The 10358-nt window shown below is 49.5% G+C and overlaps 1 long non-coding RNA gene across 1 annotated transcript in view; it reads left to right on the top strand.

Moving 5' to 3' along the window:
• The first annotated feature begins 751 nt into the window (after positions 1-751).
• Positions 752-10358, top strand: part of LOC124234323 (uncharacterized) — a 14790-nt gene continuing 5183 nt past the window's right edge. The window contains exon 1 of the long non-coding RNA XR_006887270.1: positions 752-797. This is a non-coding gene — a long non-coding RNA (uncharacterized LOC124234323). The remainder of the gene's footprint in view (positions 798-10358) is intronic.

Here is a 10358-nt window from a genome sequence, read left to right as displayed (position 1 = left end):
CCTTGGGCGCGGTCCTCTAACCCGTCTGAGCCTCCGTTTCCTCCTCGCTACAACGGGGACGCCGCGGCCGCCCTGCAGGGGAGTTACGGGATGGGTGAGGCCGCCTGGGGCGCAGCTGGCGCCTCCGTGGGACGCGCGAACACGCGCTGTCATCACATCTCAGATGAGGTCGTCCCCGGGTTTCCTGCTGGGACGTCCGCTCGTGCCTCCAGGTTTTCAGCGGCTGGAGTGGTGAGCAGTGACGAAGATGCTGAAAAGCCGGACGATCACGGGCTCCGAAGCCCCCTGCCGCCCCTGGTTAAACCCAGTCACCGCTTTCGGCCCGGGAGGTGCTCGTCCAGGGCCCGGCTGGATGCGACTAGATGGAGCCGGGTCGGCGTGCGCCCCCGGAGCCCGGCGGTCCTGGTTTGGGGGCCGAGCCTGCGGCAGCCCCCTCCGATGCCCTGGCCCTCGCTCTGGCGGCCGCCCTCTGCCCTCTCTTATTTCGGGGCACGGCTCCAGGCGGTGGCGGACCGAGCAGATGACAGGCTGTCTGGGTTGCTCTCGCGAGAGGACCCTCGCGGGGGGGGCGCCAGCGGCTTCTGGCCACGTTGGGCGGAGATGCGAGGCGGAAGGCGGAAGAGCCTGTGCTCGGGAGACGGCCACGTGATCGCGCGCCCGCAGCGCCGATTGGCCGGACGCTCCAGGGCCACGCCCCAGGGGCGGAGCCTTCGCTGTCCGGCGCCGGCGCTGTCGCGGGGAAAGAAGAGTCCTCGGGCGCCCTTGGGAGCCGCCCCAGTGGGCGTGTTGCTGTCCAGGTCACGGGCGGGGCTGGGCTTCTGGGTCTTGGGTGGCGGGACTCCTTAGCTGTGCTGACCTTCGCGTCCTGCAGGATTCTGTCCCTTGGTCCCCATCAACGTGCAGGGCAGCTCTCTAGGAAAGCAGGGCAGCCACGCGGCTCACATCCTGGTTGTCCCCTCTGTCGTGGTGCCTGAGGCAGGCTCTCGCCGCCCTGAGGGCGCCCTCCCAGGAAAATCCTTGCAGAGGCCATCTTCCCCTCCCCGCCGTGTCCCAGCCAGCGTTTCACGCTGCTCCCCTGGGGAACAGGGATCGGACCTCAGGACAACCCCTCCCCGACCCGGCTTCCCCAAGGTACAGTGACTCCCAGGTGCAGACATTTCTCTCCTTCCTGGCAGAGGGTGGCAGGCTGCTGCTGGCCTCATGCCTCTGTTTGCTAGGTCTCAGATGTGACTTCTGAGTGATTTCACAGCAAAGCCTGCTCAGGATTCCCACGAACCCTGCTCAAACGACCGGAGGGTCTCCCTCCACGTCCTCCTCCACGTCTTTGCAGCGCTAAGCACGATGTGAGCGCCAAGGCACAGGGACCTGCAGACAACAGGGAACCCCGCCCAGCGGGGCTCGCAATCTAGAAGGGGAGAGAAAACAGGCCCTTCAACAATTGAAGTGCAATGTGCCACAGCCTGCACCGCCAAGTGGCCTCAGTTAGGCATTTATTTGTCAAATACAAGGAGCCTGTGACTTAGACGGTGTCTCCATTTCACTCAAGAGGACTCTGAGAGTCAAGTGGTTGTGAATTACTCAGGGTCACACAGCTGGTTTGTGGCAGAGTTGGGATTCGAGTCCAGATTACTCTGACCCCAGAGTTTAGGGTCTTTCTCAGTCCAGCCTTTCACCTCAGCCCCAATTAACACAGAAAGAAGCTAGGGCGCCAAGCTGTTTACTTGGCCTGCAAGAGTCCAGGACCACTTTTATGGTTCCATTTGAACTGGTCTTTTAGGTAAAGCAGACTTGATAGATGTAGAGGAGAGGAAAAGCGTTTCAGGCAAAGGGAACGGCATGTGCAAAGGCGCTCAGTAAAAAATAACAAGGCTTATTCCAGTGGACTTTGAAACCCTCGTGTGTTGTTCAGACTTCCTTCCTGTGCTTTACTCATGCATTCCCAGCCACTGCTTGAAATCACCTGGTTGTTCTGTGGGCACCTTAAGCTCAGAATTTCCCAGGCTGACTACTTCCGCTTCCCTGCCACATCTGACCTATCCTTCTGATTGGTCTCTCTGGCTAATGACCTGCCCAGACCCCAAAATTCTTGCAGGAACCCAGGCTTCGAAGACTAGGTTCTCTCTGAAGCTCCTTTTCATGTCCATTGGTTTGCAAACTCTAGCAATTTCCATTTCCATTGCCTTGTAGTACCACCATTGTAGTAGGACCATTGCAAACTGCCAGCAAACTGGTTTCCTTGCTTGTCTACACTGGCACAGTGCCCTGAGGGCCTAGTGCAAAGGAAACAGAGATGGTAGCCTGCACTGGGAGGATCTCTATGGGATCAAACTGATTATTGTTGAAAAGAAAACAATTTTGTTTACAGTGCGAGACTTTTCCTTTGGCAATTCCGTGACCTGGAGAAGCAGCTTTCCGGTGGATCCTACCCGTTTGGTGCTTGTCGTAATTAACATCTAAGACTTAATTCACTGAGAAATACTAGCCGGAGTTCTGAAAAGCATTTCTAGAGCAAGGGCATCAGAACCACAGGGCCCACTAGGGCATTATTTGTGAAGTGACACTATGGGGAAGATGGTTGGGACAGTGTGGAGGTGTTCTGATCCCATTCCCCAAGGCTAGGGGTTAGCATAATGCAGGAGAGCAAGCCTGGACCTGCTCTGAAGACGAGAGGCTTCCACCACACTGGTGGGGTGGCTGGGCAGCCTGGGTCTATCCTGAAAGACCCCTAATCTTCAGAAATGGTGGCGGGATCTCAGCTTTGTGGAGTCACGTTGAGGAATGATGGTGATAGAACGAGAGTGGCTCACGTGTGCGGCCAGTCAGCGCGCACCACACCAGCGGTAAAGCTGTCTAGTGCACTGGCATCTCCCAGGCGCCATGCTGGGGAGAGGGTGTTGCAATCACTTTCCATAGATTAAATATACCTGGATGTTGACTCTGAGGGCCTGGCCAATACCCTAAAGAAATCCACAGGAGGGCACGCCTTTAGCATCATCATCTAGGGTCCAATTCAATTCTTTGCAATGATTTCTTTCTTCTTATAGTTTAGTACATTTAGTACATTTGTTAACGGTGTGGATGCCAGGACCCGTCTCAGCACCCATCCTCTCCCGAGTCATTAAACCTGTCTATGCTGCAGTTTCCTCATCCATAAAATGAAAGTATATAGTGCTTGCCTGGTGGGATTGTTGCAAGGGTTAATAAGTTAATCTTTGTAAAGTGCCCAGAATGTGCTATATGTTAACTCCTGTTATTAGCGTTCTTTAAAATCAATGGCCTCGCTTCCTTTGTGTAATTGTTGGTAAAGTCGTTTAGATTTCCTTACACTGGAAAACAATGCCACACCTTCCTGTTCCAAAGTATGTTTACAAAACGTTGCTGCAGCAACGGGCTCCTGTCGGGGATGTCAAACTATTGTAGATTGCGGTAACTGACATGGGGTGCAGGTAGGGGCCAGTGTGTCCCAGGGGCTGGCTTGATCCCCAGGATGGCTCTGTTCTTGGCTCACACCCACCTTCAAGCAGGTCTCAGCAGTTCAACGTGTCATGGGGTTAAATGCAACTCTGTAGCGTGTTAATGAGATATGGGGAGTTTGCCCATGATTTTGTGGGGAGTCAGAAAAGGCGTGAAATTGCAAATTCTAAAGCAAACTGCACATCAACTCGCTCCCGGTCTTGCCCCAGTTCCTCTCTCAGAATTGAAGATCTGCCGGCACTCTCTGCCTGGCTCTTTCCCGAGCAAATCCTGATCTCTCCAAACCACATCTCCAGAGCAGCCACTTCACCCTGTTCTTTCCAGTTTTGGTTCTCAGCAAACCAAAGGTCCTCCTGGTGATCCCCGCTTCTGACAAGGCTCCATGACCAGAGACCACAGATGTTTCTTTCCCTTGGTGGGTCACACGTGTGTTGGATGTGAATGTTATGTCTAGCCTGGGCTAAGAGGCTGAGCATTGGAACTCTTGGGATCCCAACTGTGTCTGCTGCATTTCATGCATTCTCTCCTTGCAGCAGTTTCAAGTCTTTCTGGAAACAGCTCATTTCCACAATCCACCGACCCTTATCCACAATCCTAAGATCTAGAAAGCTCTGGATTTTAAAGAAAGTATTCCATAACTTTGCAGCACACTCTTTTGGTAGCAAATCTTTGACCTGAACTGAGGCTACGGATGGTCTTTAGTTATCTTGCTTAGGGTGAAGATTTATGTTTTGCTATGGAAATGCTAATGTGGTTGATTACAGGGTGCTGCTGTGGACTCACGGGGCTGCTAGGAAATATAAGTTCTCCACACATTATTGTCTTTTGAAATCCAGAACATTCTGAGTTACACAGCACCCCAAGAGTTTCAGGTAAGAGATTTGGGACCTGTGCAACCTTTATGGCTCTAGGCATGCTGAGCACAGAAACTGTGCTCTCGTGGGCTCCATGAGACCACACGTCTGAGACCAGTGCTGTGCCAAATTTGACACAGGTCCCGTAAAGATACACCGAGTGAATGAATGGGTGCCGGTAAACTCACATGACCGGTCAGATTTACGTGTACCTAAATAATTTGCTCGTCAGTTAATACAAAGCCCCCTAACTGTCCTTTGATCACTCTGCCCACGCCCTGAGAATTTTGTTGTTATTACTGTGTTCTCAAATATTTTTGCCTGAAGAGTTTTCCTCTCTAAGGACTTTTCTCTCCAAGGGGAATGACTTTTCGTTCTTTCTGTTGAAATTACTCTCAGATCTTTTCTGACAGAGTTGCAAACATGCTGACAACCCCCAAATGATCTGATACGGGATCCTTAATAGGCGTGGAGGTGTTCACCAGACAGAGAAGGCCGCCCTTGCAGATCCGCGGGTTCTGCTCAGAAACGCACGTGGGCGTGTGTTTGACAGGATCTGCCAGGAACTGCAGAGCGACTTTCCTGATCTGGAAGAGCAAATCTCAGATATTTCACACGTTTGCAGGTATTTTAAAACAACTTTTTCCTCCCCAGAGCCCCAGTGCATAGTTGTGTATCCCAGTTGTAGGTCATTCTAGTTCTTCTACGTGGGATGCCACCGCAGCATGGCTGGATGAGCCGTGTGTGGGTCCACGCCCGGGATCCGAATTGGCGAACCCCGGGCCGCCAAAGTGGAGCACGCGAACTTAACCACTGGGCCACGGAGCCAGCCCCTAACACAGTTTTTGTAACATGCAAACTTTACACTTAAAATATTTTGGGGTTCTCTAATATTTACTGAGATAAAAGCTCAGCATGTTTATAGTGAATTTCAGGTGTGTTCCATGAGCTCCCAGCCCCGCTCACCCACCAACTCTTCTCTGGTCCTGGAACTCCATCGCCCCCGGGTCCCCTGATGAGATGACTGACTGCTGCCCTTTGCGTTCATTCTCCAGGGCCCAGTCCTCCCCCTGGGTCTTTGGCCAGAGTCTTTCTTCTGCTAAACCAAATCTGCCACTTCCTTCAAGATTCTATTCAAAACTTTCTCTTCTGAGGTACTTTTCCTAAAAACCCAACGCCACATGCTCATTTTCCATTGTCAGCCTTCCCCGTGCTCTTAGTAAAAGGAAGTTTGACAAACACAACTCTATGGTAACAAATATTTGCATTCATATACCTTTTCTCTTTCCTTGAATTATTTGCTTAAATTCCCAGGAGCGAGTTTACTGGATCAAAGTATATACACGTTTTTATGGCCGATAGAGTCCATTCATTCAAAAAATATTTGTCGAGCATCTGTGGGGTGCCAAGACTGTGCCAGGAGCTGGCAGTACAACAGTGAATGAAACAGCGAACCCTCAGCCTTCCTGGAACTGACGTCCAGTAGAGGGAGAAGGCACAACCAAACAAACAAGTAGATATACAGAATATCCAATGGATGACAGCCATGGGGAAAAACAAAACAGAGTAGGAGGATTGGAAGTGCCTGTGGGGGTGAGGAGGGGTAGGAAGTTGAGGGGTCAGGAGAGGCCTCAGTGTTGGAGTAATATTTGAGCAGAGACCTGGAAGAGGAAAGTGAGGGAGCCATGCTGATAGATAAGGGCAGAGGAGCAGTAGGTGCAAATGTCCTGAGGCAGAAAACACATTCAGGGACTTCTGTTATGTATGCGTATGTTGGGACACTTGATGGTATTTCACAGGTCTCTGAGGCTCTGTTCATTTAAAAAAAATTCTCTTTTCTTTCTGTAGTGGAATGGATGTTTGTGTCCCCCCCACTTCCATAGTTCATATATTGAAGCCGTAATCCCTAATGTGATGGTATCAGGAGGTGGGACCTTTGGGAGGTAATTAGGCTTAGATGAGCTCATGGGATGGAGCTCCATGATGGGATTGGTCCCTTGTAAGGGGATGAGGGGACCAGAGCACTCTCTCTGACATGTGGGGACACAGCAAGAAGGCAGCTGTCTGTAAACCAGGAAGAGAGCCCTCACCAAGGACTCGAGCTTGCTGGCATCCTGATCTGGGACTTCCAGGCTCCAGAGCTGTGAGAAATACGTGTTTGCTGTTGGGGCCCCCAGTCTGGGGTATCTGTTATAGCAGCCCAAACAGACCAGGACACTTTCTCTTCCTCAGCCCGGACCATCTCAGCTGACCCATCTTCACATCCGCTGTGGAGTCCCACTAGTCAATTTTCCTTTGTAGTTACGGTACTTTTCAGCTCCAGAATTTATATATATATATTTTTTTTTAATGATTCCTATCTCTTTGTTGATATTATCTGTTTGTTGTGACATAGTTCTCGCACTTTCCCTTCCTTCTTCACACATGGCCTCCTTTAGTTCTTTGAATATATTTGTAATGGCAGATTTAGCATTTTTTTTAGTAAGGTCAACATCTGGGCTTCCTCAGGGGCAGTTTTCTGACTGCTTTTTATCCTGGGCCACATTACCTGTGTCTTTACATGTCTAATAATTAAAAAAGTTTTCTCTCTTTTCTTTTTTGAGCAAGATTAGCCCTGAGCTAACATCTGCTGCCAGTCTTCCTCTTTTTTGCTGAGGAAGACTGGCCCTGAGCTAACATCCATGTCATCTTCCTCTACATTATATGTGGGACGCCTGCCACAGCATGGCTTGACAGGTGGTATGTAGGTCTGCACCCGGGATCTGAACTGGAGAACCCCGGGCTGCCGAAGCAGAGCGCTTGAACTTAACTGCTGCACCACCAGGCCAGCCCCGCTAATAATTTTTTTTGTTGAAAACCGGACATATTAAATAATGTGCTGTGGTAACTCTGGAAATCACACCTCCTACGCTATGGTGGCAACCGCTGCTGTTTGTTTACTAACTTTCGTGAACTAAGTGTGTAAAGTCTGTGTTCTTCCTCACGTGTGGCCCCTGGGAGTTTCTAGGGAACTCTCAGACAGGATGCACAATGGCAATGTCTGCAGATGGGCTTTTTGGGGAGCTCCAAGCCCTGACTACCCCAGCTGGGAAGAGGAGGATGGGCCCCGGGCAAGTTAAAATGCTACGAAGCTCACAGTTCTTAATGAGAGTCAGACATTTTTCTTGAATAGATCTTGAATTGTTGCAAGCCTTTGATTAATTTCCAGAGTTCTGAAAAAGTTGACTTTGACAATTTTTTTTTGTCATCTGCAGCCAGATCTGATTTCAACATTTGCTTGAAACTTACTTTTATATTGCTTACATCCAGATTTGCAAAATCCTTGGCTCGTTGTTCACTAGATTCCGTCTTTAATCAACTTCCTGGTCATTGCCTCTCTGTGCTAAGTCTTGCCCAGCTAGAACATTGCCCTTTATTCCCAAGCCTTTATCACATCCAGGCATTTTATTTTCCTTTTTCAACTGAGACATGAGGACCGGAAGGGACTATTTTCTGATTATATAATCACTATGCTTTCCTTGTTTAACCAATTGGAGATCTGACTGAATCTTATATCTAGACTTCTGGGTCAGTTTTCTTGATGCAACTTTTTAAAATCGAAGAACAGACGTAATGAGCTAATACTTTGTTGGGGGGTGGGGGTGTGTGTATGTGTGTGCGAAAATCCCAGAGAAGCCAGTGGGAGGGATAAAGGGATGGAGCAGGGGATGAAGGAAAGACCAGTGGTTGTGTTACTCACCTGTCCCAGCTTCACCAGGAAGGCAGCTGGTTGACTGTCTCCAGGAGGCTCGATGGACATGTGGCTTCTCAGAACCGTCCTTCAGGAGAAAGGCAGGGGGACTTATCCACTGGATCCTCCTGTTCTGGCTCCCTTTGTCGAAGTTCCCTTCACGGAACATCAACTTCCCACACTTCCGGGAAGCCATCTGCCCAGGAAGCCCCAGGGGTTGGAACCTTTCCTGGGGTGCTGTCACCCCTTCTCTGGTCAGCCTGGCTTATTTCTCTTAGGGAGCGTGTGCTTTTGGTTCTATCTTTCCACAGGGTCCTCTGGTTGGTGGTGGAATGAGTGTTATCTTCTGCTTCAGAAATGCTCTTGGTGGGTGAAATGGCCCCTGGGATGCTTCCCACTCAGGGGTGCTGTCACTTTCGTTAACATGACCTACACTCTTAATCCTGGGATGGAAGAGTCAAGGGCAATGAAGGCAGCACTGAGAGAGGTAGGGCTCTGGGGAGGGTGAGAGGGGCCAGGTCTCACTGGTAAGTTAATCCTCGCATACTTGGCTTTCCTGTCCTGGTCACTTCTGCCTCTGGTTTCTCGATTGTCCAGGAGACCCCCCCTTGGCTGCTCTCCTTGAAGCAGAATGGCCCCATCATGGTAGACATCTGCTTGTCTGTAGAGAAGTGTGTTCCCATGGTCTGCGTTTCTCCCTTTGTTCGCCTGCTTCACCTCCTACTTCTCTGTCCCATTCCCCTTTCCCTCCTTCTTAGCTCAGCTCTGGAAGGAAACTTAGAGATCATTTAGAACAGTGGTTCTCCGACTTTAGCAAGCATTGGAGTTACCCAGAGGTCTTGTTAAACGCAGAGTGCTGGTCCCATCCCCAGACCCCAGTTTCTGATCTGGTAGTCTCTGGTGGGGCCTGAGGATGCACCCCACCCCCCTTAGCTGGATCCTCAAAATTGCTGCAGCCACTCCAGTTCTGCCAGTCAGGAGGGGAAGTGTGACACAGGGAAAGTTGAAGTGGACAGAGACCATGGTCTAATTCTTGGGTCCATGTATCGATGTCATTCATTAGTTTTGGAAAAAAATTTCAGCTGATATCTCCCCAAATAGTTATTCTGACCCATTCTCTCTGTCTTCTTCTCTGGGACTCTAATTACAAGTATGTTAGACTGTTTGATATTATTTCATATTGCTCTCACCTTCTGCTTTTTTTCCCATACATTTTTCTCCTCCTGCTTCAATTGAGAGAATTTCTACTGATATATTTTCAAGCTCACTGATCCTTTCTTTTGTCCAGTCTGTCCTTAAGCCCACTCCCTGAATTCTTTGCTTTGGCACCATATTTTTTATTTCTACAGTTTCCGTTTGGCTTTTTTTTGGGGTTTTCATTTCTCTGCTGAAATTCTTTATATTTTCACCATTTTCCTGATATTTCCATCTAAAAATGTTAACAACTATATATTAATACATTTAAAGCCTTTCTTTACTCATGCCAATTCTGGGTCATCTTTGGGCCTGTTTCTATTGACTATTTTTTCTCTTAGTTATGGGTCATATTTTCTGGCTTATTTACACGTCCTGTAGTTTTTTTTTTTTTAATTAAATGCTGCAGTTTATATATAACAGAGCAGTGGAGAATGAAAGAAATAATAGTTTTCCCAGAAGTGCTTGCCATTTTGTGGGTCAGGTATCTTGGACCAGCATCTGATCTGCAATCGAATCATGAGTTGAGCTGAATTAGGACTGAGGTTGCCACTCCAGATGGTTTAATTCACCTCTGGTTTCAAATGTCTTCAGCGTGGGGGCCCCCTCCCTCCAGCAGGGCTGTGAGATCTAAGCATATGACACCACAAGTTTTCTCTTTGCTTTCCTATGTCATCTCCTGACTTCCCAGCCACATTTATGCAGTAAGTTTCTGTGTGAGAGAGTTGGCAGACAGTAGTGTCCAGTTCTGTGTTTGGGACTCCTCCAGGTTCAGGTGTACACATTGGCTGTTAATCCTCAGCAATTTTCTCTGCCTGTAGCAGACCTGCTCTTCTGCCCGTCCACGCTCCCATACTTGACGATTTGCCCCAGGAATGGAAGGGGCCGCTGCTTTGTGCTCATCGAAGATGGGCTCATCTCTCTCTGAATTTTAGTTTATTTAGACTTCTTTGAATCTACCACTCTTCAATGGCTTTACAGAAAAATACAGTTTAGGGGGCCGGCTCCGTGGCCGAGTGGTTAAGTTTGCCCGCTCTGCTGCGGCAGCCCAGGGTTCGGATCCTGGGCGCAGACATGGCACTGCTTGTCAGGCCACGTTGAGGTGG

The sequence above is a fragment of the Equus quagga genome, unplaced genomic scaffold (genome assembly GCF_021613505.1).
Source record: "Equus quagga isolate Etosha38 unplaced genomic scaffold, UCLA_HA_Equagga_1.0 73442_RagTag, whole genome shotgun sequence".
In the NCBI taxonomy this organism is placed as follows: Eukaryota; Metazoa; Chordata; class Mammalia; order Perissodactyla; family Equidae; genus Equus; species Equus quagga.
This window is presented reverse-complemented; position numbering and strand designations above follow the sequence as displayed.